This window comes from Thunnus albacares, chromosome 3, assembly GCF_914725855.1.
Source record: "Thunnus albacares chromosome 3, fThuAlb1.1, whole genome shotgun sequence".
Classification (NCBI taxonomy): Eukaryota; Metazoa; Chordata; class Actinopteri; order Scombriformes; family Scombridae; genus Thunnus; species Thunnus albacares.
This window is the reverse complement of record NC_058108.1, coordinates 388,250-410,000: the sequence shown is the minus strand read 5'-3', so window position 1 is coordinate 410,000 and position 21,751 is coordinate 388,250. Positions and strand designations below refer to the sequence as shown.

At 41.2% G+C, this 21,751-nt stretch overlaps 1 protein-coding gene across 4 annotated transcripts in view; it reads right to left on the bottom strand.

Moving 5' to 3' along the window:
• Nucleotides 1-20,322, bottom strand: part of ptprdb (protein tyrosine phosphatase receptor type Db) — a 151,325-nt gene extending 131,003 nt beyond the window's left edge. For 2 of the 4 annotated variants that reach the window (XM_044345563.1, XM_044345565.1), the window contains exons 1-2: nt 20,217-20,322; nt 19,957-20,069 (exon numbers count right to left, since the gene is read on the bottom strand). The gene's annotated coding sequence lies outside the window, so the exon portion shown is untranslated. Of the gene's footprint in view, nt 1-19,956; nt 20,070-20,189 lie in introns of all 4 variants that reach the window. The other 2 variants (XM_044345566.1, XM_044345560.1) reach the window with 2 other exon arrangements.
• Nucleotides 20,323-21,751: the final 1,429 nt, after the last annotated feature.

Sequence of the window (21,751 nt, the reverse complement as noted above, 5' to 3'; positions counted from 1 at the left end):
ACCACCGGTCAGGAACGGCTAAGCTTCATTTATAAGGGACATTGTCATGATGTGATGACATCATGTTATAAATATACAAAATTCTGATTACAAGCAAATTTTAATTTAATTTAATTAAAAACTAAACAATTAGTTTTGTGTTTTTTTGTTTGTGTTAAAGGTCTACTTCAGACCATGTCCATTGTACAGATGTAGAAATATTTTGTTGTATCAGTGAAAACTGGATGAAAACTATAGACGACCGTCCATCCATCCAATAGTTGTTGAGATATTTCAGTCTGGACCAAAGAGGTTGACAGATGGACTAACGTTGCCATCTTTAGAAATATTCAACTAAGAATGGTCGAAACTGCAGCAGCAGGCCGAAGATGTGCTGATTTTTAGTTCCTAGAATGAGAAAACATCCAAAAACTCTGAATCTTACATATCCCATAATGCTTCCAGTAGCATTTTTTGTTAAACCTTTCTTGGCTTGTAAAGGCCGAGGTTGTAATGCAGGATGACATCATCAGTCAGGGTCATTTTCTTTGACATGTGAAAGCTCCTTAAGAGAGACAGAAGACATTATACAATATATATACAAACCCAACAGTCCTATCACCATGGCGATGCAGTCCAACACTTACGTAGCACAATCTTAGACGACTGCAGCCACTTTCAGCTACAACCCTCAGGACACAGGTACCGAGTCCCCTGATGCCATAAAACATCTAATCAGTAGGAGTTATGGCTACACTTTATTATTTATTATATCTATTTATTTAAACCTGATTCAGTCCTCACCATCGAATACCTGGTCATCCTTTTAATGTAGCTTCTATTGTGTTTTAATGTGTTTTAATGTGTTTTAATGTGTTTTAATGTGTTTCAATGTGTTTTAATGTGTTTTAATGTGTTTTAATGTGTTTCAATGTGTTTTAATGTGTTTTAATGTGTTTTAATGTGTTTTAATGTGTCCTGTCTGGATGTGATATGATTTGTTTTAATAGCAGATTTCTGTACATGAACACCAAAGACACATTTCTGCCTTTTGCACAAAGTAAACAATAAAGAATTTTCTATTCTATTGAAAAAAAACAAACTCCCGCCCGTTCTCTTATATTTATTCACATTTTTATCACCTATGTCCTGGTCATGTATTTTGAATCAACTGTATCTCTCAGATGAAAAGTTTTTTATGGGAGAAATGATTCAACCATTACCTGCTCAAGGTTAACTATCAGTCAGGGATGTTTGCCTCGGCTCGCTAAATGGAGTAGATTTTTCTCACAGCTGTTTCAAACCAAACACAATTTTCTGTGAGGTAAATGTGTTTATATTAATGTGTGTTGGTGTGTATGTACAATCCATACTGTATGTGTTAAGTGAATGCCACCTGTCTGATTATAGAGCTCATGGTGTGTGCATGTGTGTGTGTGAAGGAGGTCCATGGAGGTTGAGAGAGGGATGTCTGGGTCAGTGAGTTTATTAGCTGAGATGGGAGCTTTATGTGCATAAGTGTGCCTATGAGAGCCTGAAAGACATGAAAATGTGTGTGTATGCATGTGTGCATGCATGTGTGTGGTGTGTGTGTGTGTGTCTTTGTACACTCGTTAGGTCGGTATCCAACCATCGCAATCAGCGGTAATCCTGACTCAGCATCAATAATGACCCCATTAGTCACAAACCCCTACTGGTGCACACACATACAAACACACACACACACACACACACACACACACAGATGGACACCTTCTCTCATTAGTGTGTATATGTGTGTGTATGATAGCCTATATTTTTTAATGAAAACTACGCAGATACCACAAGTAACATAAGAGGCGTCAACACATCTCATCTCCTTCTATGAATGAAAGCAGCTTAGACACATCAGTCATCTTCATCTTCATCTTCATCACCACCGCTGATGCAGGTGCATTCATTAAAACACAGCACTGTCCATGTGTGTGTATGTGTGTGCAACTGGAGGGGGGGGGGGGGTTGTAGCTGAGTTTATTTTGTTGGTAATTTTTTGGATGATCAGTGTTTGTAAAACTTGTGTAAGGTCAGATTTTAAGAGTAAATATTTAGTCTTATTAAAATAGTGTTTTTTTAATTATTATAAATATGTGTTTTTTGTGCTTGTGTGTTTTTTTTAAATGTATAGCCGTACATTATGCAAAAATTCCATCTCTCATTAAATATGCACAGATAGTTTGGTTTGATCGTGTCTTTCATTTGAAGTATTTAAAATAAAATGACTTGACTTTCACACGTGTAAGTAAGTCACCTATAATGTATCTGCAAGGAATATTCATATTTATATACAACAATTTCAGAATACATTTCTGAGCTTGTGCTTCTCATATAGTCTTACCCTGTGTTCTCTCTTATAATATATATATAATTATAATAAATAACAACAGTAACAATAACAACAATAAAAAGTAATCAAAGATCAACTTAGAGATAAGACGTCTTCTACCTGCATTGACAACCTGCTATCAAAATGAGTTCCATAGTTCCATGGATAGGTCACATGATGACAACTGAGCCATCACCATGGCAACTGACCAATCTCCATTCACTGATGAACACTGAGATATGGTTGAAACTCAATAATAAAAAAAACAACCTCAGTGGCAGAGAGATGCAGTAAATTATTATTATTCAGTCTGTAATGTAGCTGTAATAAAAATCTAAACTGTTGAAGCAAATGAAGCTTAATAAAATAAAACAACATTTAACATAGACTGATCTTTACATTTTAATACATTTCTGTCCATTGAATGTGGTGATATGTGATATGTGTACATGTGGAGCTCCAGAGGCAGCGCTGTTGTTCTGTCCAGTAAAAACATGAAGCTTCACTTTAAATACAGACAAACTAATGTGGCAGCTACAATTGTTGGATTTAATCTGAGAGACCAACATTTATCTTCCAAAAGGAATTATATCATATATCAAAATGCTACGGAGACATTAGAGCCAGCAGTAAATCACCACAGAGCTGCACAGACCAGTTCATCAGATCATGTTCTCACCGGGATGATGACAAGCTCACTGGCCAAACATCTCAGGACTCAAATATATATATATATATATATATATATATATATACATAATAAACTGACCACATACTGGGAATCTAAATGGTTACTTTCTTGCCTGAAATAATATTCAAACTAAATAAAGTGACATATTACCAGTCCTACAGAAAAAATGACAATAGCTTTAAGCCTGGCTCAAATTCTGCAAAATGCATTCTGGGATACTTGGCGAGTCAGTGAGTCAGTGAGTCAGTGAGTCAGGGACAGACATTCACCTTTATATGGTTGGTCCCTGCAGTCCAGCCAAAAATACTGTAAACATACACACAAAAGAGCAAAATAAAATGTCTCCTTTTATTAAATGAATATGATAAACGTGTTTCAATCTCTTAGATACACACACAGGCACATCTGCAGCATTTCAGACATGAGTGAGACTGACTGTGAGAGGGACGGGTCAAGACATGATGGACACATTTTTAGCATCTCTCCAACAGAAGTCACTGCTGTGTGTGCGTTTGTGACTATTCTCTGCATGTAAGTCGTCGTTTTAGGAGACTGAATATGTGTTTGTGTGGAAAGAGAGAGAGAGAGAGAAAGAGCAAGAAGCAGAGTGATAAATTACAAACTGGCTGTAGCATGAGCATAAATATAAAAACATAAATATACAGTGCAGACAAATGCACATAAAAACACTTACACACACACACACACAGTCTGACATGAAAGATAGGTCCAGTGAAAAGCTGTATTGCTGACAGCGTAAAGGTCATAGGTCAAATGTCAAAGGTTAAGGTCCAGTCAGCAAGAGTAGACCCCACAGGAGACCTCATCTCTGCTAGACCCCGCCTGCATGTGTGTGTATAAGAGACACACTTATGCACATATCTTTTTTTGTCATGTAAGGATGTGTGCACGTCTATCACAGAGCTCAGAGTACTGTAGGTATATCATCCTGTCTTTATGTGATTGTGTGTGCACGTGTATGACCCTGTGCCCTACATCCTGACAGGAAGAGCCAGTGGGCTAAGAGAAGAGCGTTGGACCCCGAGGTGCCAATCACAGATTCAGACTGACAGACAAGTTAGCTTGCGCTGCTCTCACATTCACCCACACACTCTCCCTCTCAGGACTGCACTCTGTCACTCTCTCAGGCTGGCTGTCTTTCACTCCCTCTTCCTGTCTCTGTCTCCTTTCTGTTCCCTCTCTGTCTCTTCGCTGTGTCGCTTCCCCCTCTGTCTCTCTTTTTTTGTCTGTCTCACAGCCAGTCTCTGTAAATCCACATGTTGTTTGCAGTTTGTCAAATTCTCCCCTCTCTCTTTCTCTCTCTTTCTGTCTCTTTCTGTCTCTTTCTGTCTCTCAGCCTGTCTCTCCTCCTTTTCTCTGATAGATGGGTGCCTCAAACCACTTCTGCCTCTGCTCTCTCTCTCTCTCTCTCTCTAAAAACATCTCCCTTCTTCTTTGGGTTTCTAGCTTTCTCCACAGCATATAATGTGGTCATTCATGCATGCACGCACGTTTACCGTGTGTGTGTGTGTGTGTGTGTGTGTGTGTGTGTGTGTGTGTGTGTGTGTGTGTGTGTGTGTGTGTGTGTGTGTGTGTGTGTGTGTAAATGTGAGTCACTGGTTTTGTTTGGCTGTTCTAGGGAGAACAAATGTAAGATTCTAATTTAAATGTAATGTAAAATGCATCTACACTGTTTATAGGGGACACTGTATAATGAAATGAACCCTTTAACTCTTATAACATAGAGGTTATAAGAGTTAAAGGGTTAAATTAAAGGAGGTTAGGATGCAAATAAACATCACATGAGGTATGTCATTTGTTCCTTTCTGAAGATTTGTGCTGGAATTAACCTATGTAGTGTTTTTAAAGTGCAATCAATTATAAAATATTTGAGTGCAAACATTAAGTACAACAATCAGTATATTGAAAGAAAATGTGTTTGAATGGCAACAAAAATGTCAAAGTTTGAAGGTGTAATGTTAAAAGCTTTGATGTCAAACACAAATTGATTTAAAGCAAAACTATTTACTGCAAATAAGGAACTGTTTAGAACTGTTAAAGGGGACGTATCATGCTTTTTGTGATTCTGTTATTTTTCCACTGTTACAATGTCCGCTGTCTGTTAAACATTGTCAAAGGTCCAAAACTTGAGGTGAACGTATGTAAAAATGCTCCCAGACTCAGCCTGCTCTGAACGCTCTGTTTGTTTGTTATTTCTACTTCCTCCTTGTGATGACAACAGATTGTTCGTGCATGCTCCGTTCCTTAACCTTTGTTGCACAGGTTGTTCCACAGGTTGTTCGTTTTGCCTGTTTGCATGTTTTGAACCAGATTGGGCCTTGATTTATTTGAGAGGATTATATTTCCACTAAGTAATGAGAAAAAGTGAAATCCGACTACTACTGTTTGTTTATGTAGCCTCCCAGTCAGATGAGATGTAGCTTCTGGAAGCTGACCAATCAGAACAGAGTGTGCTCATCAGGAGGCGGGCCTTAAAGAGACAGGAGCTAAAACTTCCTGTTTCAGACAGAGGCTGAACTGAGGGGCTGCATTAAGGACCAGTAGAAGATCAATAAGGAGTTTTTTGAACTGATATTCCAGTAGAGCCCCAGAATAAAGATACAGACCTGGAAATGTGCAGAATACATTCCATTTAAAAACAGTGTAACTAATGAAAGATGAAAATTAGACTCATAGCCGGAGTGGCCATCACACAAGAGAAATGTGTCTCTGAGTGACTATTAGGCCCAAGTCCTCAGATAAGTCTGAGCTCTGAATACAAATAATAACTAACTCTTCAATGCCCATGGTTAACTTAAATCTAAATATGGCTACAAATGCATAAGTTGTTATTTACCATTTTCATACAATATCAGGGAATAAATGCTGTTCATTGTAAGCAGGAGCATTGAGAAGATGAGCTGTGTTTTAATGACATGAGGAGTCCAGATTGTGCCGACATTGCTGCCAGCGTTGCTGTCACTGACAGACTAACATAGTGTGAACCTGATCACCAGTCATGGAGTGTACAAGCTGGAGAATAAATGCAAAGTGGTGTAATCACAGGGCCGCATTTTAATACTAAAAGTCACGTTGAAAGTATCACCACTGATACAGACAGACAGATATCTGTTTGTAGTCAATGCAGTCGTATGCATGTAGCATGTAGCATGTAGCATGTAGCATGTAGTGTTTTATCGTACGGTCTGTCTGTGTCATGTATTTGTGTTAATTCTACTGTTTACTTGATGAGAGTCTCGATGAAGAGGCAAATTATTGCTGACATGATAACTTTACAGAGTTGTAAAATCCTGCCTCAAAGGAGTATAAAGTGCTGTGCAGTGTCTTGGCACATGATGAGGCTTCAATCTGGACTTCGAGGTTTGTATCTCATCTTGAGCCGCACGCCCACACCAATGCAACCCCTTGTGTTGTTTTGATGCAGGGCTATTTTGGGCCTTGCAGGATAAGACACAGTTGTGCTTTATGAGCAATGTCTTGATAACACAGCTAATATAGATTTGTACATTTAAACCTGTACATACAACAACTGTAAGAATAATTATGTTTCTTTTTTTTTCCATTTTACAGTTCGACAAAAATGGATCTTCAAATATTATTGATTCAATATATCTGATGTAACTATAGTGTATTTGTGGAACTGTATTTTAGGTGAGCAACCATGTAACCAAACGCTGGTGGATGAATATAATAGCACATCTCCCACTGCTCACTATATTTACTTCCCTGCTACTCTAACAGGAAAGGTAAAAGTGGTCGACAGTGGTCCAACATTCATTCACTACAGAAAATGTTGTACAATTGATCTCATTTGGTTCCATTAAAGTAAACTGAAGAGTAAAGTGATGAAGAGGACCGAATCCTTCTAAATTCACTGCATCCTGTTGTGGTTATTTATATGATGGACTACAGAGAGACAGTTAAGTATAGTAAGAGTAATGTGTGTTTGTGTGCATGTGTGGATATATAATATATATATATATATATATATAATATATGCTCAGCCTGGTCTTTGAAGATGTATGCGTGCTTCCTCTTGGGGGCCATTAAAGTGTGTGAGTGGTCTATTAATGGTTTAAACACACTCACAGTGACCCTTCAGCTGCAACTTTAACCCGTCATCAGGCCCGCAGCACTGAACCCGTGGAGAGAGTCGGTTTAAACAGCAGATCTTTGCATTTAGCAGGGAATCACACATTGGTTTGTGGTCAGTGTGAGAACAAGTCTCACCTGAAACTGACATGAGCATGAATTCAAGTGTTTGTATAACTGTGTGAGCTGTGTATCCTCGTGTTTGTGATAAGGTGGGAAATTGAGAGAAGGAGAGAAAAGGGTCTCAGTTATATCCAAGCACAGATCCTTTCTGTCAAAATATTCAGAGAATGTTTTAAAAAAACATAGTGTCGACTCTTCTATTCAAGACTCTTTTTTCTCATTCGATGTTCCCCTGCTTAATCTTCTCTTTCTCATCCCTTTCTTTGCCCTCATCCTCTGATTCCATTTCCCTCCCCTCTCTTCCTGTCTTCATCTCCCTGTGTACTGCTCTATCTTCCATCTGCTTCTCCCTGCCCCCCCCCCCCCCCCCCCCCCCCCCCCCGCCCCCCCTTCATTGCTTTCCTTTCGTCTCAACACCTGACAGAGACAGGATCCTGCAGTAAATCTCCTAAAGCACAGTCATCCACCATCGTTCACACCACAAAGCTTGAGAGAGAGAGAGCGAGAGAGAGAGTGTGAAGTAAGACGAGGAGATGGGAGAGGAGAGACGTTGACTGTTAGTTTGTTGAGGAGGAGAACAAAAGATACAAGATAACAGAAAGACAAACAGACACAAAATGGCTCGAGACGCAGGCGCTAGTGAGGGGGGAAAAGACACTGATGGAGGTGCTAAAAGAGTGATGGAAGGGAAGAAACATTGAGAGAGGGAGATAAAGACACAAGCTTTCACATAACTCACAGACACAGTCCATCTATGCACACGTACACACGAGCGCACACACACATAACAGCGGCAGGATGAGCAGCATGATTAAGATTCTCCCTGGGCTAGAAGACATCCTTCCTGCTCCACTAGAGTGGGACATGTTGGGCTAAGCTCCTTGGGCAAAAAGCCTCAACTTGTGGAGGACCACCACTCAGCACTCAAAGCTTCACTTTAAGCTAAGTGTGTGTGCATATATACTATATGTGTCAGTGTGTAAAGATTTGTGTGCATGTGTGAGCCAGTGTAACAGCACTATCTTTCATATGTGTGTCTTTTTCAGATTGTGTCTGCGCACTGAAGTCAGCACTTGTGCATGAGTCTACTCTCGCATTCATTAGTCTGTGTACTAGGGATTGTGTTTCCGTGTGTGTGTGTGAGTGTGTGTGTGTGTGTGTGTCAGCGGGCCGGGCAGAGTGTCCATAGCCGGTGGTTTATGGCTGCTGAGGTCTGATTACATTGGTGCGACTGGAGGGTGAGCAGACTGGTGGTTCTATCTGTCTTGTGTGTGGCTGACTGAACAGACACACAGTGAATGGAGATGGCTCAGCCAGAGACACTTGGCCTGCCTCCCAGAGATCACACAGGGCTGCAGACACATAATGGATTCACATGAGGAAATACACTTGATTCCTAATTCATTTGTTTCATGTCTGTCATTAAATATAATTATTATTAAGGATGAAGGTGTTGAACTATGGGGGGGTTGGAGAGGTGTGAAATAAAGGATTTGCTTCTCTCATGTGTAAATCCATATATGACCACAATTACAATACTTGTGCTGAAACACTGAAACACTGGAAGTGTCCAGCAATTCCCATAAATCAAGTTAGGATCAAGGGAGAAAAAACATCTTTTTAATTCATCATTCTGCGTCTACCGGACTGAGTTAACGTGCTGCCAGCATGTCAGAAGCTGATAACTCCTGATTTATGCTGCTGATCCCGTAGAACACCACCTGAATGTATTTACTGGTGAATTACATTTTACAGGTCAGGTGTATGGGTGAGTACACGATATACAGTACCAGTCAAAAGTTTCAACACACTTTCCCATTCACTTGAATGAGAAAGTGTGTTTACTTTGACTGGTACTGTTTATATCAAGTATATAAAGCCTGAGAGCTCCCAATGCAACGTGATTACTTCCTGTTTCCAAAACTACAATTCTTTTCTATTTGTGTTGGTATTTTATATCTACTGAGGCCTAAATTATTGGCTAGTATTTGTTATTTATGGATACATATCCATATACACTGTATTCACTGACATTTTTATAGTTAAATAGTTAAATTTCTAAGTTCTCCTAATTCAGATTTAAAATATTTATGTTTTACTGTTTTTATTTATAACCATGATACTTAATAAATGTAATGCTATAGCAATCAACTGATCAGAAGCTACTCTTTAAAGGATCAATATGTAGGAATCAGAAATTCCTTCTCATTAGTGACACCAGTGGCTGTTCAGTGAACTGCAGTCAGCGAGCAACAGTGTGAGACTATTGCAGGTGATGTGTTTTCCCTCACTTACACCTCTCATAGTGACATCAAACATCTTAAACGTTGTGTTTCAGTCAGTCAGCCTCTACCTCCCACTGTACATGCACACGCTCACAAACACACAGATAGAAGCTCCTGCTGAGCTGAGTGTGAGCAAATCTGCACCACCCGACCCGCTAACCGCTAACCGCTAACCCTTTTTTTTTTTTTTTTTTTACCAATCATGTCTACTAAACATCGTTAGGCTCAGGGAGCTGTGGCCGTGGAGCAACACGCTGTGCACAGGGAGCAATGCACTGTGGTTTTGTTAATAAATGCGTGCTTATTACCACTTTTGCACTACCAAAAGTAAAAACAAAAGGGGAAAGCTATGTTCTGCTGTCGCTCTGGAGCTTGTTTTCTGCTCCTTTGTTGAGGAAATAATGTTGTTTTAGCTGTGTGTGCTCAGGAGCGGGCGACTTGTCATTGCGGGGGTGTTTTGTTGTGAAATATGTGGTGGTTGATGGAGGCAGCTAGCTGTCTCATTAGCTGGAGAGCTAATATCTGCAGGGTGTTTTTACTGAGACAGCACCGTTTCTGTTGTGGTAGATGTCTGTCGTGTGTTGACGTTAGCAGGAAAGAGGCGAGGCGCTCGGGAATGTGCAAAAACGTCACTTCTGTTGGATAAAAAACTTCAAAATGATCTTCAAAATGACTTTTTCTTATGACTAATGATGGTTTATTATATCACAATCTTGCTCCACCACCATTTAAACAGTTTTGCTCACTCAAGGTCAACAACAGCCTCATGGATGAGACTCCAGTGTTAAATTTAAAATTTGGTTCACAAAGTCAAAATTCTTCATCAGTCAGGGCAGCTGAGAGATTTATTAACCATTTAAACCATTTAAAATGGTGGTTTTGGTAGAGGGGTGGCAGGAAGGATGCAGTCTGTGGGGATCCCCAAATAAAAATACAATTCTACTTCTGTAGGTAAATGGGTTCAACAAAAGATTCACAAATGTATATTATATTTATTCTTACATTATGTTATTTTGATACACACATTTTTAATGATGGACAACAGCATTCATACCAAAAACTGCAGCTCTAACTCGGTCTGCACTAACCGTCAGGTCATGGACAGTTAAAGACAACCGTTGTTACGCTGTGCAGCAACACGTTTCACAGACATATCTAAAATCATCACTGAGTTTAAATGTCACCACTTTCAGACTTCCTTTTCATTTGCGGTCTGCACTTCATGCCAGTTCAACCACTCTGACCTACAGTAGTCAAGATGTTAAAAGTCATGTATCACATCACACTGTAGGTGCACAATAAAACAACCAAATCAATCAGATTGAACACTGAGTGATATTTAGACTCATGGTTAATATATTCAGTCTGACAGTCGAGAAGGCTTCAGCCTGTTTGTGTGTAGACTGTGCTGTTCTATGTTAGAAGGGCAGTTATGTATTTGCTAATCAAACAATAATAATAGATCTCTTAGCACTGCAGTGATTAGGCTCCAGCCCCAACAAGCCCCAACACTCCCTAAACATGAAGGATTCAAACATAACTTAACAGTGTTGGTTAAACTCTGCATCAGTGCAGCCAAAGCTTTTATATCAGAATGACAAAGGCTCTGACATCACGCTCTGTGATGAACTCAGTTTTAGCTAGCAACACTTTTGGCTAACGTTACGATCACAGACATGCTCTCCTTATTGAATCAAGTTTAGTCATTAATAACGTAACTAACGTTGGTTGGTTAAACCTCTGACATGACTTCACCTCTAGTCGCTGCGTGTGTTGTGACTGTCTGTTCACGTTTGCACTACTCTACCTACAGTTTTCAGGGACCAAAGTGAGCATTATGTATTATGGATTTTCTTTCTATTTCTTGCTTATTTCAGTGCTTTGGACACCTTAAGAACATAGTGGTGACCAAGAAATACATTTATTTTACAATTACAGTTAAAGGAGCTGCATTTCGATTACCAATGTTACTTCTGTTTTTATTTTGGTCATAATAATAATGTACTATTTTCAAGAAGCAATGTTTTAATATACTGAAACTGTCAGTTACTGTTTATCTTCTCCTACGTCATCCCTTGCATCACTCCAGGTCATTTAAATAAATGTATTGTGCACAGTCCCTGTTAAATACACAATAAACACTTAAACAGGCCAAAATGTTCATTCATGTTCTGTGTTCATGTTCAGCACCAGTCAAAAGTTTGGACACACCTTCCCATTCACTTCAATGAGAAAGTGTGTCCAAACTTTTGACTGGTGCTGAACATGTTATTAAAAAAGATGTTTTTACTCTCAAATATTGGTATCAGTGTCATCCTAAAATTTCATTCAGACTCCTATTCTACTCTACTTTATTCTATTCTATTCTATTCTATTCTACTCTGTTCTATTCTACTCTGTTCTATTCTATTCTATTCTATTCTACTCTATTCTACTCTGTTCTATTCTATTCTGTTCTATTCTATTCTACTCTACTTTATTCTACTCTATTCTACTCTGTTCTATTCTATTCTATTCTATTCTATTCTATTCTATTCTATTCTACTCTGTTCTGTTCTATTCTATTCTATTCTACTCTATTCTACTCTGTTCTATTCTATTCTATTCTATTCTATTCTATTCTACTCTACTTTATTCTACTCTATTCTATTCTATTCTATTCTATTCTATTCTATTCTATTCTATTCTATTCTGTTCTATTCTAATTAAATGACTCGTCTGCTCCAGAGAGAGAGAGTCTGATCTTTATATAGAATGAGTCTGTGTTGTGTTTTAAGGTGTTCTTGCTTAATGATAACCACGGTGGATTTATATAATACACAGAGGGATGAGGCAGAGGTAGCACGCTTTATCTTGTGACTGTAAGTGCGCACTAGTAGGAAGCCCATTGAGAGAGGGAGAAGTGACGGTGGGGGGGGGTGAAGAAGACGGGGGGTATTGCAGAGAATAGGAGGCTAGATGTTACATTTATTGAGAAGAAACTAAGTCTTTTGTGTTCTGGCGATTTGAAGAAGAGGAGAAAGGACAAAGATGGGGCCGGTAGACGGTTGTGCGCGAGAGAGCGACAATGAACAAGATGAGAAATGAGAAGGAAAATAAATAGACAAGAAACACAGAAGAATTGAGAGGGGTGGAGGGGTGGAGGGGTGGAGGGGTGGAGGGGTGGAGGGGTGGAGGGGCCGTGAAAGATAGAAGAGACACAGTGACATACAGAGAGAGCGCTGGAGAGATGGACAGTGATGTATAGGTTTGCTGGGCAGTCCTGTACAGCAAGTACAGCACAGGGTTACTCCCAAGTGTGTGCCGTGTATGGAATTAGAGAACAATGTGGCGTAAAGCGATGAGGGACCCTCAGACGCCTGCTGACATTGTTACTGTTCACTTCCACTGTATCTGCAAGAATCACCTTCAGCCACTCAGTGTGTTTGTGTTTGAGACAGAGAGAAAAATAAGAGAGAGAGAACGTCAGAAAATAGAGAAATAAGAGGAAGATAATGAGGGGGGGGGGACTTGTGTGTGCATGTGTGCCTCAGTGTGTATAATTTAGTGCATGTGAGTGTGTGCATCTGATTTTATGTGAATCCTAAATGTGGATGAAAACCAAGGCTTTAGGTTTTTAATCAGCCCCATCTGAGTGCTGTATGGGGACTCTGAGAAGCTTTCATGTTGAGTTTCTCTTTCTCTCTCTCACACACACACACACACACACACACACACACACACACACACACACACACACAGATACACACACACACACACACACACAAAACATCCCCTCATGCCTTCTGTTCTAAATTTACACCTAACATGAGAACAGGAGAATGGGGGGGAAGAGGCAAGGAGGAGCAAGGCAAGGTAAGGGAGTGAAGAAGAAGAGTGAAGAGGAGGAGGAGAGGTGGAGAACAGAAGTACACCGACAGTGGCTGGAGGTAAATGAGAAGAGTAGAGGGGTACAGGAGAGGTACAAGAAGTGTAGACAGAAATGAGGAAGAAGCAAATCTAAAAGGAGAACAGAGAGGAGAGGAGCCTAATTTGACAGCGGGCAAGAGAGATGGAGAGAAGGGAGGGACGGAGAGAGATAGATAGACAGGGAGAGAGGGAGGGAGGGAGGGAGGACAGCGGTATATTAGTCAAGGTGTCCAGTCTATGTATTGCCTGCTGTGCAATACCACCCCTCTGATTTACTCTGCCGAGTGACTGATGAGAAGGAGGAAGAGAAGGAGGGATGCAGAGATGAAGGGATGAGAGAGGAGGGAGGTCTCGCAACGAGCGTTTAGGCCAAATTAACGGCACCTCATAAATTAGACTAACAGCCAAACCGGAGAGGCTTGGAGGGGGGGGGGGGGGTTGTGTGAATGTGTGCGCAAGTACGTGTGTCTTTGTGTACACAAGTAAGCACGCGTGTTGGAGCCGCTGTGCATGTATGTGAATGATGACATGTCAAGAGGGAACAATTTGAAGCAGTGCAAACAGATTACTCTCTGATAAAGTAGTGATATCCAGCCGCTCAGTCATACAAACACAATCTTCCCTTGATTACCGCACATACTGAAGCGTTTTCTGCTGCATGATGCACTCATAAACTAAAACAGCAGGGAGACTGCAGGATGCTAAATATAAGATGCCCACCTTTCCACTCATCAACTATCTTCACTTCTCCATCCTTGCATGAAGCACAATTGATGAGAATTTGACATGTTTGCACAAGACATTTGGACATATGTGTATACAGTCCTATCTCCTTTTATTTGTTTATTTGTTTATATTTACATTGTAAAATGTTCATTTCAAATACATAATGTTGACACTGAACATATCTGCAAAATATATTTCATTATTTCATTATTATTCCTTTTGATATATGCTCCTGGCAACCGAAGCATCAGTAACATTTCAATGGTTGGGCTGTAATTATAGGCAACTGAAAGCGCTTCAAGTGAGTCGTAAGGTTAGGTAAAGATTGTGGCCTTGGTTAAATTGTTGCAAAAGTAGCTGTAGCCTTACCTTGACTACAGTCAGGAAAAACACCTGTCAGTGTCCTTTACCACTGAATGAAACGAAGGCAGCAATCACTTCTCCTCCATTCAGTAAAGCAGTCAGAAGTATGAATGTGCTGTATGAGAACTATGTTTACACATCATCCCTTTTAGGATAACAGTACCTCCACCTCCACTCATGTGTGTTTGTTGTTTTTCAGGCTGCACATATCATAAATCATCCCCTTGATATGTTCTTTATGTTACTCCCTTTACATTCTAAAGAAATGTTAACTCTGTCAGAAGTGCAGGCACTCGTCGATGGCTGTGTGATTACAGCAGTGCTTGACTGAGTGAGATACTAATACAAATACACACACACATATACACACACACACATACACAAACACGCTAACCTATCCACACACCAATCTTGGCAGTGTAGAGTTGATACTCAGAGTGATTAAAGTGGCGTGCTTCTGAGTGTGTCACCTGGGTGCTCCTGTATCTTAAATCAGGACAGTGGGGCTCAGATTGGGTATTGACTGGCCCGCAGAAGTCTCCATCCATCACGCTGAGAAACGATAGCACAGAGGCCGCCCTGATGTAGCCATATACCACTGATGTTGCTCACTGGCTGGCTGAGGTGACGTAAGGTTAGGGGTTATGGCATAAACTGTTATTTATACTGCATGGTAAGCAGGCAGAGAGGCAAGTCTCAAAGGCAGATGTGGACTGACAGGCAGCATGTCTGCCGTCAAGATATGGATAAACACATGTTCAGAAGCTAACACAAAAGCAAGCGCACCTGTGACAAACACAGGTTGACAGACACATATGCTCAGACGTGCAGCACTTATCGTGAGAGATAAGACTTCCTTTTCTGTCTGTGTCCTGTTGTCGCTCACTCTCAGCGATACACACACAGACGAGCGCACATACCCACAGACGTACCACTCTGTCTTGAGGGCCTGAGCAGCATCTTTTGACTGTGTGCCTAATGATAATAAATGAGCCATCATGGGTGGGGAGGGAGGCACTAAGTCATCCCCTTCATCGACAGGAGGAAGACTGGGAGCCCCAAGGTCACCCCACTGTCAGCATCACTCTCCCTAACGACTCCTCTCGCTCTCTCACATGCATGCATGTGCGCACATACGCACACAAAGAGGCACAAAGTTCACACTCATACAATGTTCATACACAAACACACGCACACACACACACGCAGCAGAGACCACCCTGGGGAAACCTGCTTCGAGACACTCCACTGTATTCACCTTCTACATACATCTTGTTTTTTTGGTTAAACACATGTGGAAATCTGCTACTAGGTGAGATTATTTTCAGGAACTTTTTTCACTAATTAATATTTTATTGAGGCTGCTTGGTGAACCCTTTAAAGTAATTCAGCATTTCCCAGACGTTTTGGCTTGTGAAAAAACAAAGCGGTGTCTAATGGTTCCTCTTAGCCACAGGTTGCATTTATCTAAGAACTGCAAGCAGTTCATCCAAAGAGTGAAGTCCCCCCTCTCACATTGTTTCATAGAGTTTTTAGAAGCCTGAAGAGTTATAAAAAAGTGACAATTAGACAAAAGTGAACAAGCTGAATCTGTTAACCATTGTGCAACCCCCCATATTTATCTTTGGACCCCTTGGGGTGTCTCTACCACCAATGATCTAGATCATTTACAAGTTTAGAAAGAGAGGAGCCTCACTGTGAACCACACTCACTAAAAATATGATTCGAATGGTTTCTCAGTTGACTGAAGCACATGTTAAAATACACAAACTGTGTTTTACAGGCTTTTGGTGGCACCTCATTCGTGTACTCGTGCCCTCTACCCTGCACAGTGTACAGAGTGGCTTTTTCCTTTAGCAAAACATCACCAAATCAGATCAGCTTAGGAAGACAAGCATTGCATAACTGAAACATGTCTATATAAACTCCCCTGACCCTCCTGATTTCCGTCCCTCTCCCTAATGAGCTGCCATGCACTGTCATCTCTCAGAGGCACAGATCAGAATTCAAATCCAACGAGGGGGGCCAAGTGAATTCCTCCAGCCAAGAGCCACAAATTAAGGAGTCAAAACCAGTGCATGTTATTAATGCTGTGCTAAAAATGTTCGTTTGTGGGAGAGAGGAGGCATCAGAAGACGGGTCAGAGAAACGAACAGGAAGGTAGCGCCTTCACTTTCAACAGTGGGAATTCTTTACACACACACACACACACACACACACATATAGATTACACGTGCACTCATTCACGCATGGGCACACACACACATAAACAGGTTGCAAGTTTAGACTGGAGCTGTAGAAAGCTAATTTGCACCACATTGAAATGCATCTCAATTAAAGAGAAACACATCGAGGTGCCAGGGGAAGAGAGAAGAGAGAGATGTGAGAGAACGGGAGGGAGGAACGGGGTGTGAAACAGATAGTGTGTGAGAGTATGAGAGTAATAGAAAGGGGGGGGGGGGGGGGGGGGTAGTTGAGCTGAACTGTGTTTGGCAAGAGAAGAAGGGAGGGAGAGAGAAAGAGAGAGAGTGTTTTCATCTCTCTCTCTTGGAAAAACATCTCATTTTGGGATGAATCAGATTTAGAAAGGGTGTTAGGAGGTTGAGGCGCAGCTAAAATCCTAACTAACTTCAACCTCGTTATCACCAGCTCTTTGGTTCGGAGCCAGCACACCAGGGCTGTCCCTGCCACAACAGTGTGTGTCAATGTCCGTGTGTGTGTGTGTGTGTGTGTGTTTGTACTCACATATTTTTGAGCCCAAAGCCATGTACTGTATGACAGAATGGGTGGATATGTGCAAGACACAATAAGGTATTACCTAAGTGAGCAGGCAAGTGTGAGTGCAAACCTGCATCAATGTGCTTTAGGTAGTTTTGAGAATGTGTTGAATGCTTGTCATGTATGTCAATGTTAAAAAATTAGTTAATATGCGCGAGTACATTTGAGTGTGCACGCGCTTGTAATGTGTGATTTAATAAGTGTGCATCTGAGAGAACAAACAACAACCGGAGGAAAGAAAAAAACACACACACACACAATCTGTCACATGGAAAAATCAGGATTGGCTTTGTGTGCCTCTACCATTTTGCACGGACTGTCATGTTCTTAAGACTGCAATGATGTTGCCAGCCCACCATCTTAACAACAACACCAAATACAAGTAGATCCATTCTTTCATGCTGTCAAAAGATACTTAACTTGTCTGCTTCTTGCAAGAGCACTTTAACCCCGTGTTTGCTTCTGCTCCAATATACAGCTCTTGTAGAATATTCTGGGAAAATCAAGTCCTTTTTGATCTCATTCTGGTGTAAGATGTAGCGAACTACTCCTGACTGCAGCGCTGGAACGCCATTATCATGATGATGTAATGCACCTACCTACCTACTTTATTACCAGTATTGGTGATAATCAAATGATCAGTATGATCACAATCATTAAGAGGAGCCACAACATTACCTGGAACTACCATCAGTGACACCGTGTCGACACATCATCTGAGAATACATCATCTCATTTTCACCTGACATCTAAACTGATGGAGGCCATTGAGGCTAAATGATTGGTTGATTGCCTGCTCATGTCTAACAATGAGGCTCAAAACTGATGCTGTAGTGAAACATCTGAGACTGAGAGACATCTGATCAGAGTACAGGAGGTGAGGTAAGGTAGGGATGACAGGTGACATCTCCCATTCAATTTATCTTAAATGTAGCTTAAAAACAAGAAATGAATTATGATCATTAAATATCCTCCTGCTTCCACTGGTGGTGCATCATTTCTTCCTGCGTTCTCGCCTCAGCTTTTAGGCCACTGTGAAAACTGAGCGGAGACACCGTGGACCCTCGACTGCTGTCCAGCTCTTTCCTCTCACGTCACCTGAGTTATAACTTCATTTGTGTTCAAGTCAGTGGTCGTGTCGGGTCAATCCTCTTAGCCTCCCTCTGTTTGTCTTGTGGTCGTATAGCTAAGCTAAAATAAGCAGTGGCCTTCTTTCATGTAAACCTCTTGCTGGTGACAAGCATGTCAAAGCCAGAAGAACCAACTGTGTATCAGTGAAGGCCCTGACAGCTAAATATATAAATATATAAGCTAAAAGAAAAACTGCTTACATGGGTTTTCCTTTTTCCTTCCAATACTTTGAGTTAGCATAATCTCTCCCTCTCTCTCTTCCTCTGTCTGTCCCTCCTTTCTTTTTGCACACATATCCTTTCCTTGCATACACATGACTGAGCAGAGCCCACACACACACACACACACACACACACACACACACACACACACACACACACACACACGCACACACACACACACACACACACACACGCACACACACACACACACTAGATACCAAGGTACATGCTTCACAATGACAGCCCCATACTGTACATGGACGATAAAACACATCAGCAAACTAGCCAGACAACCTCCACAGGCACTTTGTCATGCCCTCTGTGTCTTTACGGCCTCTCAATCTGCCCTTGATGACATGCTTATGAGCCTTTAAGCGGCCCTCTGTTGTGCACCGGCTGACAGATCGCGATGTCATTACATTAAGTAGGGACTCTCTATTAGTGCAAATGGTGGCACATAACCAGATAATCAGCTCTGGACAGCAAGTGTGGCTATGTGGGAGGTGAGATGCTAACGGATGGTGTGTGGGAGAGTAATGTTTTATGTTGGAGGAAGTGTGATATCTCCATTATAGACAAGCTTAATTGATAAACAGGACAATAAAAGCAGCAAATGGCCCCACAGATTTCTGCCTACAGCACAAGCAGCAGTACTGTAGGATGTCACTATACATATAATGGGGAGTAATGGCACTGACAATAATAGCATATTAAGTAGAGGCTTTAGAACAATATCACACAATGTCATCATTGTAGGGAAATAAAAGACTAATAAAATCCTTCTCATAAAAGGAGGGAAGCTGCGTTTCCCTCAGGGATCTCTCAAATGTTTCTTTCTTCTCACACTCCTCACTCCTCTCACCTAATCTCTCCCCTACTCCCTCACCCCGGGTGTATTTAGCTCTCTTCACTCTCCGTGATAGGAATACTGACTGATAATTGTCACAAATGGCCACGTTTAATTCCCATGCATAATAAGCGAGAACTTTCGCTGCCACTGGGGGGAAAGATTGGAAACAGAGCAGCGGACAATCTGCGATACCACGCTGTCTTTTCTCCCAGCTTTTGGCACGAGGAATCCATCAGTTTAATGCTTATTTTAAGTGTTTTGTGTTGATCATTTAAAAGAAGACAAAGTGATCAGGTCATGTAAACGCGCCCGTTACGGATCAGTACAACAAATCACGAGCTGCACTTTGAAATGTTTGCGAGAAGAAAAAAATAAAAATCCACGGGATTCATATCAAGCAACAATTTTGGGCAGAGTGTGCTCACCAGAATATCCGGATCAGTGCTCGGTGTACGGAGAATCCCGAGGAGTTTCCCGTGTCTTTCTTCACCCCAAGTTGAAGGCAGCGAGCAGACGCGCTCCCACAGTCCCGGATAAACTGCAAAGAGAGAGAAAAGGTAAGAGCACAGCACGTCAGCCCACAGACTCTCACATCCCGGGCGCCAATCGAGGTCAATTTCCCCCCACCCAACCAAAAAGTACATCAATAATTACACACGTTTAGCTCACTAATCCGGGACTGTACCTCTCAAACGAGACGGGATGACCACCAATGAGTGGAAGAGATGGTAAAAAGGAGCGGGCAAGGCAGCGGCTGTCAGATTTGACTTCAAACTGATGCTGACGATGCGCACCGAGATAAGCTCCGGAGGAGAGAGAGAGAGAGAGAGAGAGGGAGAGAGAGAGAGAGAGAGAGATCAGAGGTGCAGCAGCGAGAGACAGATTCAGAGAACTGAATTAAAAAGAATCTGCCACTTAAAAGTTATTCAAGTAGGTCAAAATATGAAACACAAACCACCTTTGCATCTGAGAAACCAACCACGTGAGCTCATCAGAAGTCCTAATAAATATTCCCCAATTCCATAAAAGCACCTATAGGTGACTGTTTAAGTCTACAATGAGATACTATGATACTGTTAGAGAACATGCTCTGAGGCCAACATTCACTAAAAACATGACAGAAAGATGATGTTTCAGTTAGCATCATGCTAACAGAAACCATGTGAATGTGAAGAAGAAGAGAAAGAAGAAGAAACGTCAGACTGCAGGTACCTTGATGTCCTTGAAGGTATGTATGTAGGTATGTATGTATGTAGGTATCAGGTCCTTTCTGGATCACAGCCAGACTGTCCAGCTGGTGGAAACATCTCATCCACACATGAAAACCACAAAGCCACAGTTCTTCCATTATTCTGAACAACTAAGTGAAACAGATTTTTCCTCCTGCAGTGAGCACTGATCAATTTTAAAGCCACACTTGTATTCATTCACTAACCCACATGGAAGCTTTTTGTTGTATAACAGTGTTTCATGGCGGAGGGGGGGCCACCATGTTTTAAAGAACACCCTTTACAGACATCATAAAAATCAATACACGTTTATGGAATCATGCCTTTACCTGTGTGGAGAAGAATAAAGCTTCTGTTTCATGTCGTACTGTACAAAAGTTTTAGGCACTTGTGAAAAAATGCTGTAAATGTTTTCAAAAATAATTCCATGAATAGTTAATCAGTTAACTTCATACTAAGTGCATTGAACAGAAAAAACAACTTAAATTAAACAGATATTTGCTGTAACTTCACTTTGCCTTTAAAACACCACCAACTCTCCTCGGTACACTCACACAGTGTTTCAAGGTACTTGGCAGGTAGGTTGTTCCTGCATCTTTGAGAAGTTGCCACAGTTCTTCTGTGAATTAAGGCGTCTCAGTTGCTTCTGTCTCTTATTTGAATCCCAGACTGACTCATTGATGTTGAGATCAGGGCTCTGTAGGGGTCAGACCATCTGTTGCAGGACTCCTTGTTCTTCTTGTAGGTGAAGATGATTCTTTATGACTCTGGCTGTATGTTCGGGGTCGTTGTCATGCTGTAGAATAAATGTAGGAGCAGATAAGATGCTGCATTATGGATAATAATCTGAACATATAAACAGCACTGATATTTAATGAGTGTGGCTATTGTTGATGCCATCATCTACTAAGTAAACTGATTATGAGACAAAATGTGCCAACAGCTGGGTGTCTTGCCTCATAGTTTCCTTGGGGAAACCCTACAGTATGTG